We start from the raw sequence: 22,366 nt of genomic DNA on the forward strand, positions 1-22,366 counted from the left end.
CAGCACCAGCAGCAACTGGAGGTGCTTATGCGGCAGATGGAACTCCTCACAGAGGCCGTTTGTGGAAGGCCGGAAGCCCCTCCCCCAAGTCCAGGTGACGACACACACATTCGGAAGGCGGTAAGATGAGCAATGCAAAAGATGACCCCAGGCGATGACATTGAGGAATTTTTGACTGTGTTTGAAAGTTTGACTGTGTTTGAAAGGGTAGCAGAGTGGGAGAAGCTGCCACCGGAGCAGTGGGCTGGCGAGCCCCAAAAGGCTTATTATGACCTGACCTTACAGGACACACAGAACTATACCAAGTTAAAAATTGAAATATTGGCACGCTCAGGAGTGACTATATCTGTCTGATCTCAAAGGGTCCACCACTGGGCGTATTGCGGTGATAAACCCCTTCACTCCCAACCTGCTGCATCTGGTACAGAAGTGATTGCAGCCAGAGTTCTAAACCCCAGCCTACATGGTAGAGTGGGTTCTAATGGACAGATTTATCCACTCGCTTCCTAGGCCTGTGCAGACCTCAGTTGCCAAGGGAGACCCCCCGAAATGTGGACAACCTGGTTGGCCTACTTTGTATTATGCCTATCCAGCCTGCAGTGTGGATTATAAACCCGGACGAGGGGCCGCAGGAATGTCACATGACAATAAATTGGCTACTGGTGTCAGGACTCTAGGACTCAGAGAGTTTGGTTACCCTGGTAAGGGCCACACTCACACCCACTAGTTGATCCCATGGAAACAAGCAAGCATCTGCTATATTCAAAGGCTCGCCTGTTGCCAGAGTGACTACTCAAACAGGGCCAGGATGGAATGCCCAAGGGACGCAAGGTGCTAACTCCAGTTAGACCCTGAACACGTGGAAGCTGTCCCAGCAGGACAGGCGGGCTGGCAGGAACTGCAGGAGGCAGAGAACTTGGCAGATAGCAAACGGCTGGAGTGGGTAATGGGCTGTAACTGGCAGGCACTGGCTTAGAAGGTACTGGCGTAGTCCGGAGAGATATGGAGAGACTTGGCAGGCACACTGCAGAGAGAAACCAGAATTGGCAAGATGCTAACGGAGCACAGGCACGCAGGTACAGAGAACCTGGGAATAGCAACAGCTAACACTTGTTGCTCAGGCACCTCCCTAAGCACAGAGGTGCCTGAAATAATACAGGACACTCAGCCATTGGCTGAGACCTATTTTTGAAAAAGGCACGCTGTCTCTTTAGGAGACCGGGAGTGCGCGCCCTCACAGCTGTTCCAAAAGACCTACGAGCCGCACGCACCATCCAGGAAGCAAAGGCAGGAGCAGGCAGCGCGGGACAAGAGACGGAAACCCCAGAAGACCGGCGTCCCCGCTGGGCACCGCGATGAAGCCATGGCCCTGAGGCACCAGGTCAGTACCAGGAAGCGGACCATGCATGGGGCAGAGGCACTACAGTAAGTAATCTATTGAAAATAAATTAAGGGTATTAGTAAAATAAAACCCAGACAGAACAGTATGAAAACTGATTAAAAGCATTATACAATACAAAGAACAAAAAAACTCCCCACTAGTGATGAGCGAGCACTAAAATGCTCGGGTGCTCGTTGCTCGGGTCGAGCAAATTGGAATACTCGGGTACTCGACCCGAGCAACGAGTCCAATGTAAGTCTATGGGGAAACCCGAGTATTTTTACCGTAATCCCCCTGGGGTGTCCATTTAAGGTCTAAAAAGTCTGAAAATGATGGAAACACTGCTCAAATGACATGGGAACATCATGGGGATCGCCCCTGGAAGCATTCCTGACTCCTAGGTCACAGCTGTAAGGAATGTTGTCAGAGTTTCACACCATTTTTACAGGTGCACCAAAAAACATACAAAAACGAAACCAAAATGGATTTTGCTGGGAAATATGTTAAGGCACATCCTTTCCAGGGTAATGATTGTATATAAGTAGTGTTGAGCATTCCGATACCGCAAGTATCGGGTATCGGCCGATACTTGCGGGTATCGGAATTCCGATACCGAGATCCGATACTTTTGTGGTATCGGGTATCGGTATCGAAACAACATTAATGTGTAAAACAAAGAATTAAAATAAAAAATATTGCTATACTCACCTCTCCGACGCAGCCTGGACCTTACCGAGGGAACCGGGAGCCTTCTTTGCTTAAAATGCGCGTTTACTTCCTTCCGTGACGTCACGGCTTGTGATTGGTCGCGTGCCGCCCATGTGACCGCGACGCGACCAATCACAGCAAGCTGTGACGTAATTTTCAGGTCCTCAATGCCTAATTCTAGGCATTCAGGATTTTAAAATTACGTTCCGGCTTGTGATTGGTCGCGTCGCGGTCACATGGGCGACGCGACCAATCACAAGCCGTGACGTCACGGGAGGCAGGAAACGCGCGCATTTTTAAAATTACGTCACGGCTTGTGATTGGTTGCGTGCCGCCCATGTGACCGCGACGCGACCAATCACAGCAAGCCGTGACGTAATTTCAGGTCCTGATGCCTATTTCTGCATTCTGCATTCCGTGACGTCACGGCTTGTGATTGGTCGCGTCGCCCATGTGACCGCGACGCGACCAATCACAAGCCGGAACGTAATTTTAAAATCCTGAATGCCTAGAATTAGGCATTGAGGACCTGAAAATTACGTCACGGCTTGCTGTGATTGGTCGCGTCGCGGCCACATGGGCGGCACGCGACCAATCACAAGCCGTGATGTCACGGAAGGAAGTAAAAGCGCGCATTTTAAGCAAAGAAGGCTCCCGGTTCCCTCGGTAAGGTCCAGGCTGCGTCGGAGAGGTGAGTATAGCAATATTTTTTATTTTAATTCTTTATTTTACACATTAATATGGATCCCAGGGCCTGAAGGAGAGTTTCCTCTCCTTCAGACCCTGGGAACCATCAGGGATACCGTCCGATACTTGAGTCCCATTGACTTGTATTGGTATCGGGTATCGGTATCGGATTAGATCCGATACTTTGCCGGTATCGGCCGATACTTTCCGATACCGATACTTTCAATTATCGGACGGTATCGCTCAACACTATATATAAGGCAAAATAATTAACCCCAGACCAAAATGTTCCTCCACCGTGTGGGCAATGTTCACACCCAGCGTTTTTGATGCGTTTTTCAATTTTTACATTGCTTTCAACCAATACAAATGCATTCACGGGGAAATGTCATTGTAACATTTAATAACTCTAGCTGGCCATGTGGTGTGTGACACATAAGAAGACACATCTTGTTTCATTTATGAAAGAGGGACTCAGTCTTAAAGTCTCAAAGCCTATTTTTAGAGGGGCATCAGGCGGCATTAATATTCTTAAAGGGCCATTATTAAACAGTGGGTCTCCTATGCTGTTATTGCCTATGAAGTGAGTGGCTGGGCTGCCAACAATTACAACACACCCCAATACCCCTTTCACGAGAGGTACAGAAGAGCTTCATGAAAAAATGTTGCATTGGATGCAAGGCCTGCCTGCTATCAAGTCATATGCACCCCAATAAGCCTTTGAACCCAGGTACTGGATGGCAACAGGAAAAGCCATTTAACATTCTTCCGTTGGTCCTGCCATACTGTTTTCTTATGTATTACCTGCAAGGCCTGCCCTGCTATCAAGTCATATGCACCCCAATAAGCCTGTCAGGACTCTGAACATTTTTTATTACCTTTTTGTGCATTACTGCCCTTTTCCAAGATGGCGTCTTTGGTCTCATGTGCACTGTGTCTTCCTGCTATAAATCTCCACCCCAGCCTTCAGTCTGTGCTAGAGTATTCTGCCTTGCATCCAGCTCCTGACCTCTGGTGACTCCCTGGCTATATACCTGCTCCTGTGAACCTGTGGAGTTATTCCTGCTACTCTGCTCTGAGTTCCTGCTGCATACACCAGTTCCAGTAATCCTCCTTCATCTGCTGCTCGTGTTTGCTTCCATCTGCATTTGCTGGACATGTAAGCTGTTTCTGCTCTGCAAGAACCTGAGACTATTACCCAGACCTCCCTGGTTGAGCTAAGATATTATTTGAACTGCCTTATAAGCATATCTATCTGTGTTGTGGACTAAGCAAGGACTTATTTGTGTCAAGTATCCTCAAGAATAATTGTGCTTCATAGACTTTCTGCGTGATTGCATTTTCCTCTGAAGTTTCCTATAGACTGCTGAGCTGCATTTGATATTTGCACCAAGTGTTGTGGACTTGAGTTTCTCTCTGCACCTGTTTGAATCACCGTGTGATAATATAGACTTTACCACTTACAAAACTGTGTCCTGTAGTTTTCTTGTTCCACGCAAAGAGTCTCGTGAGTTATCCCCTATAATTATTACAGGATACTCTAGCCTAAAAAAAAAAAAGGAGACTGCTGGAACAATGACTGCAGAAAGCAGACTAGAGCAGGTGTTTTCCATAATTAGATCACTGCAGAAAGATGTGGAAGGTCTGCAAAAGAAGTTTGGAAGCTTTGAACTCAATCAACAAGTGTTTGGACAGACTTTGCAGGACTTAAGCACCCGCATGGCAGCCCAGGAAAACAAACTTGCTGGCATAGAGTCCCAGTATGGACGGGCTTTTCAGGACATAAGCACGCAAATAGCTGCACAAGCGACTTCTTCCTCTGGGCAAGCGCCACCAGCTAGCCCACTTAACTTGCCCCCATTCAGATTTAATGGTGATCACGACAAATTTCATGGCTTTGTGAATCAATATATTTTGATGTGCATGCTGACCGTTTTCCTAATGATAGATCCAAAGTATTGTGTGTAATAATGCTGCTGACCGCACGAGCGCTCGCCTGGGCGAATCCGATGATTGAGTCTCGTGACCCACGGTTAAATAACTTGGATGATTTCTTGGCCAGTATGGCATTAATGTTTGATTATCCTAATCGCCGTGCAACCGCTGAATCTGCTTTATTGTCTTAACACCAGGCAAAACGTTCTGTTATTGAGTATGCTACTGAATTCAGGAGATTAGCGGTAGATACCAATTGAGACAGTTATGCACAATTGCCTATTTTTAAAAGGGGTCTGTCTAGTATTGTAAAAGATGAACTAGCTCGCTCTGAGTCACCACAAGAGCTAGAGACATTTATACAGCATTGTGTGCGCATTGACATTCGCCTTACTGAGCGTAGGCAGAAGTTTTCTGCATATAACCGTATTTCTAACTTTTCCCTTCCTTCCAAAGAGCCTGCAGGTAAAACATCTCGGGAGGTGGAAGAGGTGCCCATGCAAATTGATTCCGTTCAGAGGCGCGAGATCAATGAGCGCCGGGAGCATCGCCTTCGTGAAAGTCTATGTTTCTACTGCAGCCAGTCTGACCACTTCTTGATCAATTGTCCTAAGTGTCCTAGACGGCCTAACAAGGTGCTAGCAGCAGTAGGGGAGCATGACAACTGTGATGATGAATCTGACATCTCTGAATGTAGCCTGCCTTTAAATGCTGTATTCCATTCACTTTCTATGACTTCACCCCCCAAGGAGCTTAAGGAAAAGAACTCTCACTGTTCTCTCCCTATTAAGATCCTGTGTTCAGGACAGTGGATTTCCAGTGCAGCTATGATTGACTGGTGCAGGTGGCAATTTCATGGATATCGCATTTGCCAAGGAACATGGTATCAAAATTCAGCAAAGAGCCTCTCCAATTACCATGGAAACAGTGGATGGGTCACCTTTAATCTCTGGGCCTGTGGATCAGGAGACCGTACCCCTTGAAATTTTGTTGGAGCCTAATCATCAGGAGCAACTTTCTTTCTTGCTAATTTCTTCTCCTCATTTTCCTGTGATTTTAGGCATTCATTGGTTGCGTTCTCAGAACCCAATTATCAACTGGGAGACCAAGGAGATTATCTTTCCAACAAGGAGCAACTCAGCGTTAACAGAAGCTGTCCCTGAGTCCACGGCTATGGAACCACATGTACAGGTATTTTCTTTACCTCCAGCATATAAAGAGTTCTCTGACATCTGTGACAAGAAGAATGCAGATCAGCTTCTTCCACACAGGCATTATGACTGTCCCTTTGAGTTGCTTCCTGGGGCAGCTATTCCTTTTGGTAACGTATACCCTTTGGCGGCACCTGAGCTTCAAGCCTTAAAGGAGTATATTGATGAAAATCTGGCCAAAGGCTTCATACGTCCTTCTTCCTCACCAGCAGGGGCACCTATCTTTTTTGTAAAGAAGAAAGATGGGACCCTGAGACCCTGTGTTGACTATCGGAAACTCAATAAGGTAACCATACGAAACCGTTACCCTTTGCCTCTGATTCCTGAATTACTGGAAAGAGTCCGCCATGCTAAGGTGTTCTCTAAACTGGATCTTCGTGGGGCTTATAATTTGGTGCGTATTCGTCCAGGGGATGAGTGGAAGACAGCATTCAGATGCCGGTATGGACACTTTGAATCTCTTGTGATGCCCTTCGGGCTTTGTAACGCCCCTGCAACATTTCAACACCTTGCTAATGACATTTTCAGAGATTTGTTGGACCAGTTTGTAGTGATCTATTTGGACGATATACTAATCTTTTCTGACTCTCTACAGGAACATGAAGAACATGTCAAAACTGTTTTAAGATGTCTGAAAGAGAACCATCTGTATATTAAGCCGGAGAAATGCGAGTTCCATCGTTCTGAGATACAGTTCTTAGGTTATATCATCTCTCCCCAGGGGCTGAACATGGAATCTGGTAAGATTCAGGCTATCCTTGACTGGCCGGTACCCAAGAACGTTAAGGAGGTCCAACATTTTATTGGTTTTGCAAATTTCTACAGACGCTTCATTCGAAATGTTTCTGATATTGTCCGTCCCATTACTTCCTTGACAAAGAAGGAACAGCCCTTTAAGTGGTCATCACAGGCTCAAGAAGCTTTTGATCGGCTTAAGATCTGTTTCACATCAGCACCGCTGTTGATACACCCAGATTCAACACTTTCTTTCATTGTGTAGGTGGACGCTTCTGATAATGCTTTGGGGGCTATTCTCTCTCAAAGAACTGGAGAGAAGGGTCTGCTACATCCTTGTGCTTTCTTTTCCCATAGACTAACCTCAGCAGAGAAGAATTACGACATGGGAGACAAGGAATTGCTGGCTATTATTGCGGCTTTCAAAGAATGAAGGCATCATCTGCAAGGAGCTGAACAACAGATCATAGTGCTAACTGACCATCGCAATTTAGAGTTCCTTAGATCTGCTAGATGTCTTTCTCCTCGTCAGGCTCGTTGGAACTTATTTTTAAATCAATTTAACTTTGTTATCTCGTACCATCCAGGTTCTCGTAATGGGAGGGCTGATGCTTTATCCCGAATCCATGCTGCGGATTCCGTACCAGGAGCCCCGTCCAAGACCATTCTATCTGATGCCAATTTCATCGGAGTTATCCACGATCAGGACTTGTGGAAGGAGTGCAGGGAGGCCTATGACTGTGATGTATTTCTGACCAACCCACCTGTGGATATTAATCTTGTCTTTAAGGGTGGCATGTGGTTCAGAGATCGACGTATCTACGTCCCTGAGGTTGTCCGTCTGCAGATCCTCAAGTTGGTACATGACTCCAAGTTGGCTGATCACAGGGGGGTACAAAAGACACAAGAGTTCCTGAGCCGATTCTTCTGGTGGCCAACTTGCCTGAAGGATACCAAGGACTATGTTCTCTCTTGCGAGGTATGTGCTCATTACAAGACTCCTCATGTGGCACCTATGGGTCTTATACAACCATTACCTGTTCCGTCCCGCCCTTGGGGGTCTATATCAATGGACTTTATTGTGGAGCTGCCTACATCGCGGGGCATGAATACAATCATGGTGGTAGTTGATCGCCTGACTAAAGCTGCTCATTTTGTTCCGTGCACCGGCCTCCCCTCAGCTAAAGATACAGTGAACTTGGTTATACAGAATGTCTTTCGGTTGCATGGGGTTCCGGATGAGATCATCTCTGACTGTGGAGTGCAGTTCACTTCAAGATTCTGGAAGGGGTTTTGCTCTGCACTCAACATTAATGTCTGTCTCTCTTCCGCTTACCATCCCCAGACAAATGGTCAGACTGAGCGTACCAACCAGACGCTGGAACAATATCTAAGATGCTATGTCAGTCATCTCCAGGATGATTGGTTGGAGTTGCTGCCATTAGCCGAATTTTCATATAACAATTCTCAGAGCGCCTCCACTAAATTTACACCTTTCTTTGCCAATGTGGGTTATCATCTGTGTATCTTACCTAGGTCTCCAATTAATTCTCCGGTTCCGGCAGTGGAGGAAAGGCTGTCTGCGATGAGGCAAAATCTGGAGGTTCTGAAGGAATCCCTGACCACAGCTCAAGAACGTTATAAGAGATCGGCTGATAGATTCCGTAAACCTGCACCCATGTTCAAGGTAGGAGATTCCGTGTGGTTAGCAACTAAGAATCTGAAGTTAAACGTTCCTTCACAAAAACTTGGACAGAAATTCATTGGCTCTTTCAAGATCAACGGTATTGTAAGCTCTGTGGCCTGCCGGCTGAAGCTGCTTAGGACTATGAAGGTACACCCAGTTTTTCATGTATCTTTACTAAAGCCTGTATCTCCTAATACCTTCCAGGGACGTGTTGTACCACCTCCGCAGCCTGTGGTGATTGATGGGCAAGAACAATTTGTGGTGGAGGAAATTGTTGATTCCAGGATTCGCAGGAATCAGCTCCAATATCTGATAAGATGGTAGGGATATCCCCCTGAGGAAGACTCTTGGGAACCTGTGGAAAACATCAATGCCCAACAAAAGATTTCTCGTTTTCATCAGAGACTCCCTGAGAAACCAGGTCCAGGATCGTCCTGAGGCCGTTTCTGAGGAGGGAGTAATGTCAGGACTCTGAACATTTTTTATTACCTTTTTGTGCATTACTGCCCTTTTCCAAGATGGTGTCTTTGGTATCATGTGCACTGTGTCTTCCTGCTATAAAACGCCACCCCAGCCTTCAGTCTGTGCTAGAGTATTCTGCCTTGCATCCAGCTCCTGACCTCTGGTGACTCCCTGGCTATATACCTGCTCCTGTGAACCTGTGGGGTTATTCCTGCTACTCTGCTCTGAGTTCCTGCTGCATACACCAGTTCCAGTAATCCTCCTTCATCTGCTGCTCGTGTTTGCTTCCATCTGCATTTGCTGGACATGTAAGCTGTTTCTGCTCTGCAAGAACCTGAGACTATTACCCAGACCTCCCTGGTTGAGCTAAGATATTATTTGAACTGCCTTATAAGCATATCTATCTGTGTTGTGGACTAAGCAAGGACTTATTCGTGTCAAGTATCCTCAAGAATAATTGTGCTTCATAGACTTTCTGCGTGATTGCATTTTCCTCTGAAGTTTCCTATAGACTGCTGAGCTGCATTTGATATTTGCACCAAGTGTTGTGGACTTGAGTTTCTCTCTGCAACTGTTTGAATCACCGTGTGATATTATAGACTTTACCACTTATAAAATTGTGTCCTGTAGTTGTCTTGTTCTACGCAAAGAGTCTCCTGAGTTATCCCATATAATTATTACAAAGCCTTTGAACCCAGGTACTGGATGGCAACAGGAAAAGCCACTTCACATTCTTCTGTTGGTCCTGCCATACTGTTTTCTTATGTATTACCTGCAAGGCCTGCCCTGCTATAAAGTCATATGCACCCCAATAAGCCTTTGAACCCACGTACTGGATGGCCACAGGAAAAGCCACTTCACATTCTTCAGTTGGTCCTGCCATACTGTTTTCTTATGTATTACCTGCAAGGTCTGCCCTGCTATCAAGTCATATGCACCCCAATAAGCCTTTGAACCCAAGTACTGGATGGCTACAGGAAAAGCCACTTCCCATTCTTCAGTTGGTCCTGCCATACTGTTTCCTTATGCATTGAATGCAAGTTCCGCCTTGACTCAAATTTGCATGCACCCCAATCCCCTTTGGAAGAAACATGGAGAGCCTCATAAAAAAACTGTCCCATTACAAAGGAGTGTCTCCTAGACTTGTAATGCCCACACACTAAGTGCATGGGCTGACAAACATTTCCCCATGGGAGTTACATTTTTAGAAATTATTTATGGGGATCATAGACGCCCTTGGCCAAAAATTGAATGGCTGTAGCAGCACAGAACACGTTCACTATGGTGTTCTAGTGGCAGAGAATGATGATATGTGGAGGAAGTCATTATTAAAAACTAGGTCTAATGTTAAGGAGCATGTCTCCTAGACTTGTAATGCCCATACACTAAGTGTAAAAAAATATTTAATTGGGATCACAGACACCCTTGCCAAAAAATTGACTGTCTGTAGCAGCATGGGACACATGAACCCTGGTGATCTAGTGGTGGAAAATGATGAGAGGTGGAGGAAGGCTTCATTAAAAACTAGGCCCAATGATAAGGAGCGGGTCTACTCCTACTACAGATCCTCTCCTCCTTTGGCATCAAAGATCTCGCCCTATCCTGGATCTCCTCGTACCTTTCCAACCACACATTCAGCGTCTCCCACACCCACACTACCTCCTCATCCCACCCTCTCTCTGTTGGAGTCCCCCAAGGCTCTGTTCTAGGACCCCTACTCTTCTTAATCTATACACTTGGCCTGGGACAACTCATAAAGTCTCATGGTTTCAAGTACCACCTTTATGCTGATGACACTCAGATCTACCTTTCTGGCCCAGACGTCACCGCTCTGCTGTCCAGAATCCCGGAGTGTCTATCAGCCATATCCTCTGTCTTCTCCACTCGCTTCCTCAAACTCAATGTGGACAAATCTGAACTCATCATCTTTCCTCCATCCCATAGATCTTCCTTACCTGACTTATCTATCGCAATTAACAACATCACGCTTTCCCACATACCGGAAGTCCGCTGCCTCGGAGTAACCTTTACCTCTGCCCTGTCCTTCAAACCGCACTTCCAAGCTCTGTCCACCTCCTGTCGCCTCCAGCTCAAAAATATCTCCAGAATATGTCCTATCCTCAACCATCAATCTACTAAAATGCCTGTGCATGCCCTCATCATCTCCCGCCTTGACTACTGCAACATCCTTTTCTGTGGCCTCCTTGGTAACACCCTTGCACCTCTCCAGTCCATCCTTAACTCTGCTGCCCGACTAATTCATCTCTCTCTTCGCTATTCCTCCGCTTCCCCCCTCTGCAAATCTCTTCACTGGCTCAGTGTATCCAGTTAAAATTACTAATACTGACCTACAAAGCCATCCATAACCTGTCTCCTCCATATATCTCTGAACAAATCTTCTGATATCTTCCCTCACATAATCTCCGGTCCTCTCAAGACCTCCTTCTCTCCTCCACACTTATTTGCTCCTCATCCAACCGCCTCCAAGACTTCTCCCGAATATCCCCCATCCTCTGGAATTCTTTGCCCCAACACGTCCGACTATCAACCACATTCGGATCCTTCAGATGGAACCTGAAAACCCACCTCTTCAGGAAAGCCTACAGCCTGCACTGGCCTCATCACTACCGGAGATACTGCCTCACCAACACCGGAGCTCCTGCAACCCTCAACCTATTGTCTCCTTCCCCATAATCCTGTAGAATGTAAGCCCGCAAGGGCAGCGTCCTCGCCCCTCTGTATCAGTCTGTCATTGTTAGTTCGTTTACTGTAAGTGATATCTGTAATTTGTATGTACCCCCTTCTCATGTACAGCACCATGGATTCAATGGTGCTATATAAATAAATAATAATAATAATACTAGGCTTGTAACGACCATACAGTGCATGGGCTGAGAAACATTTCACCATGGAGGGGGTAACTTTAAAAAAAATCTTTTATGGACATCATAAACAGGCTTGGAAAAAATTGGATTGCCTGTAGCATCACAGAACATGTTAAGCGTGGTGATCTAGTGGTGGAGAATGAGGAGACATTACTGAAGGCCTCATGAAAAAATAGGTCCAATGTAAAGGAGTGTGTCTCCTAGACCTGTAATGCCCATACATGCAGTGCATGGGCTGACAAACTTTTCCCCAAGGGGGATACATTTTTAAAAAATATACTATGGGCATCATAGACACCCTTGCCAAAAATTGGACTGTCTGTAGCAGCATGGAACACAAGAACCCTGGTGATCTAGTGGTGGAAAATGATGAGAGGTGGAGGAAGGCTTCATTAAAAACTAGGCCCAATGATAAGGAGCGGGTCTACTAGGCTTGTAATGACCATATACGAAGTGCGTGGGCTGAAAAACATTTCCCCAAGGGGGATACATTTTTAAAAAATATACTATGGGCATCATAGACACCCTTGCCAAAAATTGGACTGCCTGTGGCGGAACAGAAGACGTTAAGCCTGGTGATCAAGTGGTGGAGAATGAGGAGACATTGCTGAAGGCCTCATGAAAAAATATCCCCAATGTAAAGGAGTGTGTCTCCTTGACTTGTAATGCCCATACACACAGTGCATGGGCTGACAAACATTTCCCCAAGGGGGATCCATTTTTTTTTAAATATACTGTGGGCATCATAGACACCCTTGCCAAAAATTGGACTGCCTGTAGCGGCACAGAAGACGTTAAGCCTAGTGATCTAGTGGTGGAGAATGAGGAGACATAAAGATAAGTCATACTGAAAAAAAAAAGGATGTGAATCCACCGATGAAAGTAAATAACAAAAGGGAGGGGCGAACACAGGTTCATATATATGATGCCAGATTGTGTCCAACGAGATATGTTTGTCCCTAGCAACAGCTCAGAGACAGGGATATAAAAAAAATATATAATAGTATTTAAATATTTTCATATTGTAGAGGTATACACTGGGTCATAAAAGGACGGTGCAGAGATATTAAAACTGGAATATATAAGAATAAATGGGAAAAATATAAGTACATCTCATTTTGATGACAGTTCCCCCTGGGGGAGTTTATTTTGGTTTCTAATTAATAACGGGCATCTGAAAAACACCCTAGCACAAAAATTGAGCGACTTTTGCATCACGGAATATGTTCACCCTGGTGTTGTACTGGTTGTGGATGATGAGGATGAGGATAAGGAGGAGGATAACACCAAACAGACAAAATCAGGAAGCGAATAGCCATGTCTGGTTGGGGAGAGGTGCATGACAATACACCTCCACAAAAAAGACAATGTATTACAGGTTATGTTTGGCTGTTTTCACTTGGTAGTGTACAAAAATCTTGCCCAATCCAGCCCTTGTTCATTTTTATAAGAGTCAGCCTGTCAGCATTTTCAGTTGACAGGGGGATGCGCTTATCTGTTGTAATTCCACCATCGGCATTAAAAACCCGCTCTGACAGAACGCTAGCAGCAGGGCAGGCCAGGACCTTCAGGGCGTAGAGAGCCAGTTCATGCCACGTGTCCAGCATGGATACCCAATAATTAATAGGCACAGAGGAATCACGGAGGACATTTGTACGATCTGCAAGGTACTCCCTCAGCATCTTCCCAAACATTGCACTTCTTGTGACAGCACTCCTTGCCTCTGTGCCGGGTCGATTGGAAGGTCTGAGAAAACTGTCCCAGAACTTTGCCATTGTTCCCCTTCCTGAGCTGGATTGTACTTCTTTCTCTCTCGCTTGGACTCCTTGGTTATACAACAAACTCTGATGTCTGCTGCCAGCGTTCTCACATGGGAATATTCTAAGTAATTCCGCTACAAGGGCCCTCTGGTACTGCTACATTTCAGTACACTTCTCTGCATCTGGCAGCAGAGATTGAAAGTTCTCCTTGTAGCGTGGGTCTAGAAGTGTCACCAACCAGTAATGAGTGTCACCAAAAAATTTTATAATGCGAGGGTCACGTGAAACGCAGCACAACATAAAGTCAGCCATGCGTGCCAGACTGCTAACAGGCAAGACTTCCGTGTCCTCACCAACAGGATGACTAACCATGCTGTCCTCCTCATCCTCCTCCTCCCTGTCCTCAGGCCATCCCCACTGAACAGACGGTATGACATCTGTGCTTGTAGTACCGTCTATAGCGCATGAAAGTAGCTACTGTTCTTCCTCCTCATCATTGCCCTCCTATCCACGTTGGGAAGACATGAGTGTAATCCCCCTATATGGTTCCTTGCTCCTTGTCCTCGTGCTCTGGCTGCAATGCATCCTCTTTAATTGTGACCAGAGAGGTTTTCAGAATGCTGAGAAGTGGGATGGTGATGCTAATTATGGCATCATCACCGCTCACCATCTTGGTGCAGTCCTCAAAGTTTTGTAGGATGGTACATATGTTTGACATCCATGTTCACTCCTGAGGTCTTATGTGTGGAGTCTGAACTGAATATCGCCGGCCTTGTTGATGTTGGTAGTCAACAACTGCCCTCTTCTACTCACAAATCCTTTCCAACATATGCAGCGTAGAGTTCCAATGCGTGGGGACATCTCACACCCGTCGGTGAGCCAAAAGCTGCAAACGCTGCTGAAGCACGGCAAGGGTGGCTGAAGCTGTAGCTGACTTTTGAAAATAGGCAGTTGTAGCGCCCCCACTGCCGCAGGGCCGAGGGGTACCCGGTACCGGGCCTCTGAGTCTCTGCTCTGGGGTTGTCACGGTGGCTAGGCCCGGTCCGTGACCCTGCTGAGGGGCGTACAGTGATAGATATGATGGGTGATGATGGTGGTGAGGCTGTAGTGGTGCGGTGCAATAAATAACGAGGACACCAGGTTGCAGTCTCTTTACCTCTTTACTGAAGATCTCTGAGTCCTCAGTCCGGAATCCGGATAACCAGGCTGCGCAAGTCCGGCCGGTCCAATGGCACCTCCAGAGTTCTCTTAACAGGTGGAAATCTGTGCCTTCCTGCTAGCGCTATGTGTTGCGGTCTTTCCCTGCTGTGCTTACGGAAAGTCCCCACAACTGTTTTGTCCGTTTCTTAAGTTCCCTCACAACTCGATTAGATGATGTCCTGCTAATCCTCCGTCCCTCCCTGATGTTACGGTTGGAACGGCACCCGTATGACGGGTAGGCACGGAGCTCTTCCGGGACCCTAGAGTCGCCCCTCTCCACAAGTTGCCCCCCAAGACTGCATAGGTGATTGAGATGAGACAGCCCGCCTTTGACTGACTGTCCTGCCGTTGGTTTAGAGTATTGCTTGAAGCTGAATATTGTAATACTCCCTCGGCGTTCCGGCCGCCGGTTGTGCGCCTCAGTAGGATGTTGCCTCGGTCTTACAGCACGACCCCTACTGGTATTCTCCTTGTTGCTTTGATCTCGTTTCTCACTCAGCACAATCTATCTCGCTTCCAATCCCTCCTTGGGCACCGCCGCTATACTGAGCAGGCACGGTCCCGTTACGTTCGCTCAAGTTGCCAAGCCTCTGTCAGGATCCCACCCCTGACAGGGACCCTACCGAATCTTCCCCCACAACACCCTCTGCCACAAGGTGTTGCCTGGCTCCGACCCAGTCAGCTTTCTGTCTAACTTCCTGCCTGACCCCCAGTTTTACCAGTGTGTGGGGAGTGGCCTAATGAATAGAACCCTTAGCTCCCCCTGGAGGCCCGGCGGTGAAATGTATTGGTGTCTGTGATACCTGATCAGATGAACTCCTTCAGTGCCATCAGACGTACCATAGCTCCCCTTAGTGGCGGAGCCACAGTACTGCAACGACCAGGACTCTGGGGCGCTGCACTCCCCCCCGGTTAAATCCAGTACTCCGGGACTGGGAAGAAAACAACAATACAGGTTAGCAAAAAGACATACAATTTTGTTGAGTGCAATAACAATAAGCATACTTGAACAGAGCTTCCCTTTATGGGAGGTGAGGACACTTGAACGTTACAAACATGGTTAAATATCATAGCAACATGCTATAAATAACTTTTCTTACCCAACCGGGTATTCTACTTAGTACAAACTCTTGAACAATAATTTAACATTGCCTTTAAGGACGTACACTCTAAATCCGCTAAAGACCTTCTTATAATCACATTATAAGGCAATTTAACTTTTACATTCTCCTTCTTTAAATCTGCAGGACCGCCTGTCCTAACGGCACCAGACCTACTGCCTCTCCTTTCTTACAGGACCGCTCCTTTCAGCCCGAGCCTTCTGTCTTTTCAACTACTATACATTGTATAGAACATAACATTACTTTCAGTTTAAGATCAATGAGCCATTTCTTCAAGGCTCCTAAGAGGACTCACTAACTAACCCCATACGGGTTCACTTTCTGTCCTCATTTTCCTATCAACATTATCAAACATTTTTCACAATTAACTTGTTAAATACACATAACTTTCTCATGCAAACATTATCATCACTTTCTTTTTGTCAAGACGTTATCGCTATCTCTCAGTCTTAAAGCAATACCATTCTTTAAATAATATACAGAGTCCCAAAGTCATGTTAATGGTCTGGGGCAACACATGTGTGCTGTTAACAACCAGACCTAACACTTAGCTCCAAATAGCAAGGATAAATAGGAGAAACCGGAGCATAATTGTATAAAACGAAAATGCTTTATTAGAACACAGTTGAATATATTCAACTGTGTTCTAATAAAGCATTTTCGTTTTATACAATTACCATTCTTTAAATGCAACAAGTGAACATCCCCTTTAAGAGGGGACCAAGTCTCTATGAGGTAGCATATCTTCCCGAGCTACCAGTCCATACTCAGCAAAGGCTCCGGTGCGGTATCTTCACAAAGAGTCCTTCTTTAAGTAAAACCAGTAGGGAGCACCTTTAAGAAGGTGCAAACTATTTACAGAGAGTTTGTATCATGCACTGTTCATGATTGCGGCAGTTCTGGAAACTTGTGCAAAACTTGGAAAAAGTAAACAAAACAATAGGGACCCCGGGTCAACAAAGGGATCCCTTTAAGAGTTAACACTAGTCGGGTTTAAAGCAGCAAAAAGCAGGGAAACAAACAGTTAACTATGTACAGTTTCAGGTTTCCGAGGTTTAGTTGAACGGCTTCCAGGGCTGCACCTGGCACTTAACCCTTCTTGGCCTGGGAAGAGTGAGGTCCAGGGTTACACCCAGTGCTGGACAAACGCCGTTAATCCGTCTTGCATGTACTGTTAAATCGGGTGCAGCGATGGAGGTCTGCGCAGCTTGAGTAGGGGCATTTGCGGCAGCAGAGGTAGCGGCTGCTGCAAGATCAGTCACTGGAATGGAGTCAGCAGTTGTGGCACTAGCAGTCACTGGAGTGGTGTCGGTTGTCAGGGCAGGGTCGTCCTTCATACCTGCTTCAGATGCGGTCCCTCCGATGCCGGTCTGCTCCGTCTCCGCTGGGGTCTGGAACGCTGGTTGCGGGGCCTTGTGCTGCGGCGTTGTCATCTCTGCATGCAGCATACCGCTTTGCGGCAGGGCCTTGCTTTCTGGCTTCGGAGCGCTGGAACTTCTTTCTTGCTCCGGACCAGACGAGGCTGCCGACAGATGTCTGGTGAGGTGTTGTGGATTCTGTTTGTGGGCTCCCTCTGGTGGTTACTGCTGGTACTGGGTGACTTTGGTGGGTTGCGGCCTTTGGTTTCCACCTGTCCATCAGAGGCTGGGTGTTTCCTATTTTACCTGGCCTTTCTGTCATTTCCCTTGCCGGCTATCAATGTATTCAGATGTGCTCTGTTTGGTTCCTGCCTACCTGCTCCCAGATCTTTCAGGATAAGCTAAGTGCTGATTTTCAGTTGTTTGTTTTTTTTGTCCAGCTTGCTTATTATGTCTCTATGCTAGCTGGTTGCTCTAGTGGACTGAGGTTCTCCCCATGTGCCATGAGTTGACACATGGGTTCTTGTAATCTCAGGATGGTTTTTTGGATTAGGGTTTTTTGCTGACCGCTCAGTCCCCTTTTGTATCGCTCTGCTTTCTAGTTTACAGCGGGCCTCAATTTGCTAAAGCTATATATATCATCGTTTAGAGTATTGCTTGAAGCTGAATATTGTAATACTCCCTCGGCGTTCCGGCTGCCGGTTGTGCGCCTCAGTAGGATGTTGCCTCGGTCTTACAGCACGACCCCTACTGGTATTCTCCTTGTTGCTTTGATCTCGTTTCTCACTCAGCACAATCTATCTCGCTTCCAATCCCTCCTTGGGCACCGCCGCTATACTGAGCAGGCACGGTCCCGTTACGTTCGCTCAAGTTGCCAAGCCTCTGTCAGGATCCCACCCCTGACAGGGACCCTACCGAACCTTCCCCCACAACACCCTCTGCCACAAGGTGTTGCCTGGCTCCGACCCAGTCAGCTTTCTGTCTAACTTCCTGCCTGACCCCCAGTTTTACCAGTGTGTGGGGAGTGGCCTAATGAATAGAACCCTTAGCTCCCCCTGGAGGCCCGGCGGTGAAATGTATTGGTGTCTGTGATACCTGATCAGATGAACTCCTTCAGTGCCATCAGACGTACCATAGCTCCCCTTAGTGGCGGAGCCACAGTACTGCAACGACCAGGACTCTGGGGCGCTGCACAGACAGACGGCGTACTTTCATTAGCAGATCTGGCAGCTCTGGGTAGCTTTTTAGAAAACGTTGAACCACGAGGTTAAGCACATGGGTCAGGCAAGGTACATGTGTGAGCTCATCTTGCCTAAGAGCTGCCACCATTTTCCAGCCATTGTCTCACATGACCATGCCTGGCTGTAGACTGTGGGGGCAACCCTGATTGACGTAGGGCACGCAATCTTCGGCGTGGGGAGGGTGTTCCATCCCAAGATCTGACTGGGTCCCGGCTTCCACTATGTTAACCCAGTGTGTTGTCAGTGACATGTACCGTCCCTGCCCACAAGCACTTGTCCATGTGTCCGTGGTTAGGTGGACTTTCCCAGTAACAGCATTGTTGAGGTCACGGGTAATGTTGTGGGACACATGCTGGTGTAATGCCGGTACGGCACACTGGGAGAAATAGTGGCGACTGGGGACTGAGTACCTTGGGACGGCCGCCGCCATCAGGTTGCGGAAAGCTTTCGTCTCAATGAGCCTAAAAGGCAACATTTCGAGCGCAAGCAGAAGAGATATGTTAGAATTTAGTACTGTGACCTGTGGGGCGTTCGCTGGGTATTTCCGCTTGCATTCCAATGACTGGGGTATAGATAACTGAAGGCTGTGCTGGTACAAGGACATGGACGGGCTTGATGATGGTGCTGCTTGACTGTGGGCAACAACAGGTGCAGGGCTAAAGGCATCTTCACATGCACGGTGGACTGGGGATTGGCTTCTACGCTAAACAGTGGAAGAAACAATGGTGTCACCTGTAGACAGTGTTCCTGGAGCCTGGGTTTTGGCTCACAAAGTCGGGTGCTTTGCTCCATGTCCCTGATCTTGCTGGTGGTGGTCATGCTCAGGAGCGGACATACCGCATGTGCATCTGGTGCGACTGCATCGGGGCTCGGAGATGGTGGGGGGCCCCTGCAGAGCGGCTAACATTGAGGCCAATCTGGCCTATTTATCCGTCCACTAGGGGCCCCTGGCCAGATTAGCCTCATATGTGGTGGCCAGGGAGCAGGGAGGGAGGAGATGTTAACGTGAAGGTCTGACTAGATGGAGAACAAACAGGAGAAAGCGGCTCTAGTCAGATGAGAGGTCAGCGGTAAGTGACTGGATGTATATATATATATATATATATATATATATATATATATATATATTCAGGTAGCTTTGTCGACATAAAAGAAGGGGGCCCCAAACTGACAGTGTTCGCCCCTGGTCAGGCTGGTAGTTTTGCTATACCTGCTGATGCAGGCATGGCAGGTGCTGCAAATGGCCTGTTTGGGGTTATCGGCTGAGTCTCTAAAAAATTTCCAGACTCGGGAACGGATGCACACCTTCTGTCTGTGGCCACCACACTGATTCTTCCTGCCTGTTGGGGTGATATGCCTCCTTCCCCATGTGTGCTGCTGTCCTCGCTCTGCATGTCCTCCTGCCAGATTGGGTCAGTCACTATGTCATCCACCACCTCGTCTTCCACATCCGCACCCTGCTCCTCCTCCTGACTTTCTGGCAATTGTGTCTCATAATCGTCCACCTCTTGTGACACTTTCCCACCATCGCCTTTGTGTGACCGTGGCTGCTCAAAGCTTTGGGCATTGCTACATGTGATCTCATCTGGCCCCACGTCAAATTGACCGGCCGAGAGTATGGAATCTTGAAAGGGAAAACTGAACAGCTCTTCGGAGTGTCCAAGTGTGGGATCAGTTGTGTCAGGGCACTCGGCATGGTGGGAGGAAGGAGGATCAGGGTGAGGAATATCCGGGCCACACTCACAGCTACTCAGACTTGACCGTGTGGAAGACATGGTGATGGTGGTGATGGCTAAGTGACTGGAAGCATTATCCGCTATCCAACCAATAACCGTTTCACACTGCTCTGGCTTCAATAGTGGTGTGCCGCGATCCCCTAGAAACTGGGACAGGAAGGTCGAGCGAGAAGATGTGGGTCTTTGTTGTGGCCCACTTTCAGCTTGGCCATGGCCTCGTCCTCTGCATGCACGTTCACTTCCCCTTCCCTTGCCCCTTGCCTTGCCCATTTTAAATGGACTACTGCACTATTTCAAAAGCTCAACACAAATGTATTTATTTGCAGCAAAATTATATCTGATCAGTATGCCTTCAAACCTCAATTTTTCCACCACCGATACACCAGGCCCCAGCCTGACATAACAGACTGTATACATTTTTTTTTGTTTTTTGGATAATTTAAAAAAAAAAAAGTGGAACAAGGCTAGCAGACAGAACAATGAAACTTAGGCCTGCGAAGCTACAATTTTTCCACCACAGATACAACACACCTCAGCCTGACATAACAGACTGTGTAATTTTTTTTTTTTTTTGGGGGGGGGGGGGTTGGAGAATTTTTAAAACAACAAAAAGAGTGTAACAAGGCTAACAGACAGAACTACTATACTTATGCCTGCAAAGCTACGATTTTTCCACCACCGATACACCAGGCCTCAGCCTGACATAACAGACTGTATATTTTTTTTTTGGTTTTTAGAGAATTTGTTTTTTTTTTTTTTTAAAGTGGAACAAGGCTAGCAGGTGAGTTTATACTGTGCTGAGCACTATGTGGTGCCTATTATACTGTATGGAGCAATATGTGAGGCTATTATACTGTATAGAGAACAATGTGGGAACATTATACTGTGTGGAACACTATATGGGGCTGTTATACTGTATGAAGTACTATGTGGGGCTTTTATATTATGATTATTATTATTCATTATAGCGCCATTTATTCCATGGCGCTTTACATGTGAGGAGGGGTATACATACAGTAATAAAAACAATATGTACAATAAGTACAATAATCTTAATCAATACAAGTCACGACTGGTAAATGAGGAGAGGACCCTGCCCGCGAGGGCTCACAATCTACAAGGGATGGGTGAGGATACAGTAAGCGAGAATAGAGCTGATCGTGCAGTGGTTTGGTCTATCGGTTGGTTACTACAGGTTGTAGGCTTGTTGGAAGAGGTAGGTCTTCAGGTTCTTTTTGAAGGTTTTGATGGTAAGCAAGAGTCTGATATCTTGTGGTAGAGAGTTCCAGAGTAGGGGTGATGCACAAGAGAAATCTTGTATGCTGTATATGTTGTATTTTATACTACATGGAGCAGTATGTGGGGTCCATTATTCTGTGTGAAGCATAATGTGGGGTCCATTATTCTGTATGAAGCATAATGTGGGGTCATTATACTGTATGGAACACTATATGGGGCGCCGTTATACTGCGTGGAGGACTATGTGGGGCAATTATAGTGTATGGAGGACTAGGTGGAGTCCCATTATACTGTATGGAGCGCTGTGTTGTGCTCATTATACTGTATGGAGCACCTTGTGGGGCCCATTATACTATATGGCACACTATATGTAGTCATTATACTGTATGGAGCACTGTGTGGGGCTCACTGTACTGTGGAGATAACAGTTGGAGAATCACGGTGATCATTCTTTATCTGAGGGGAGGGGGAACACAGTAGGGTCATGATACCGTGCGTGTGGAGGAATTCACTGTGAGGGTATCATACTGTCTTTAGTGACACTTATGTTGGCATCATCTGTATTAGTCAAGGTTTTTTATCCTTTGTTATTACGTATTTCAATTAGGCCATTGGGCCATATGCTTTTTACTGCTCTTACATAATATATTATATCATTCCAATATACTAAGATCTATTAGTTAACATGTACTTTGAGGATGGGATAACCCCTTTAAGTTTGTTTCCATATGAAACAGTTCATCATTACATTTGGTGATAAGGAAAAACTTCAATTGCAGACATTTATTTAATACATATCAAGGCTGTCATGAGACTTTGGCTAAGCTTTACATTTTGTCCGTCTGTGTAGTTGAGTATGACATCTCTGCATTAGACCAAGGTCTGAGGAAGGGAGGCGTGAACTACATGAACAAGCTGCGGGCAGTACCTTTTATTCATGGCGGGAGAATTACAACTTTATTAAAGAGGGAACCACAACTCCCAGCAGGTGCAGGAAGCAATAATCTCTCTATTCGGACA

Source organism: Ranitomeya variabilis, chromosome 2 (assembly GCF_051348905.1).
Source record: "Ranitomeya variabilis isolate aRanVar5 chromosome 2, aRanVar5.hap1, whole genome shotgun sequence".
Lineage (NCBI taxonomy): Eukaryota > Metazoa > Chordata > Amphibia > Anura > Dendrobatidae > Ranitomeya > Ranitomeya variabilis.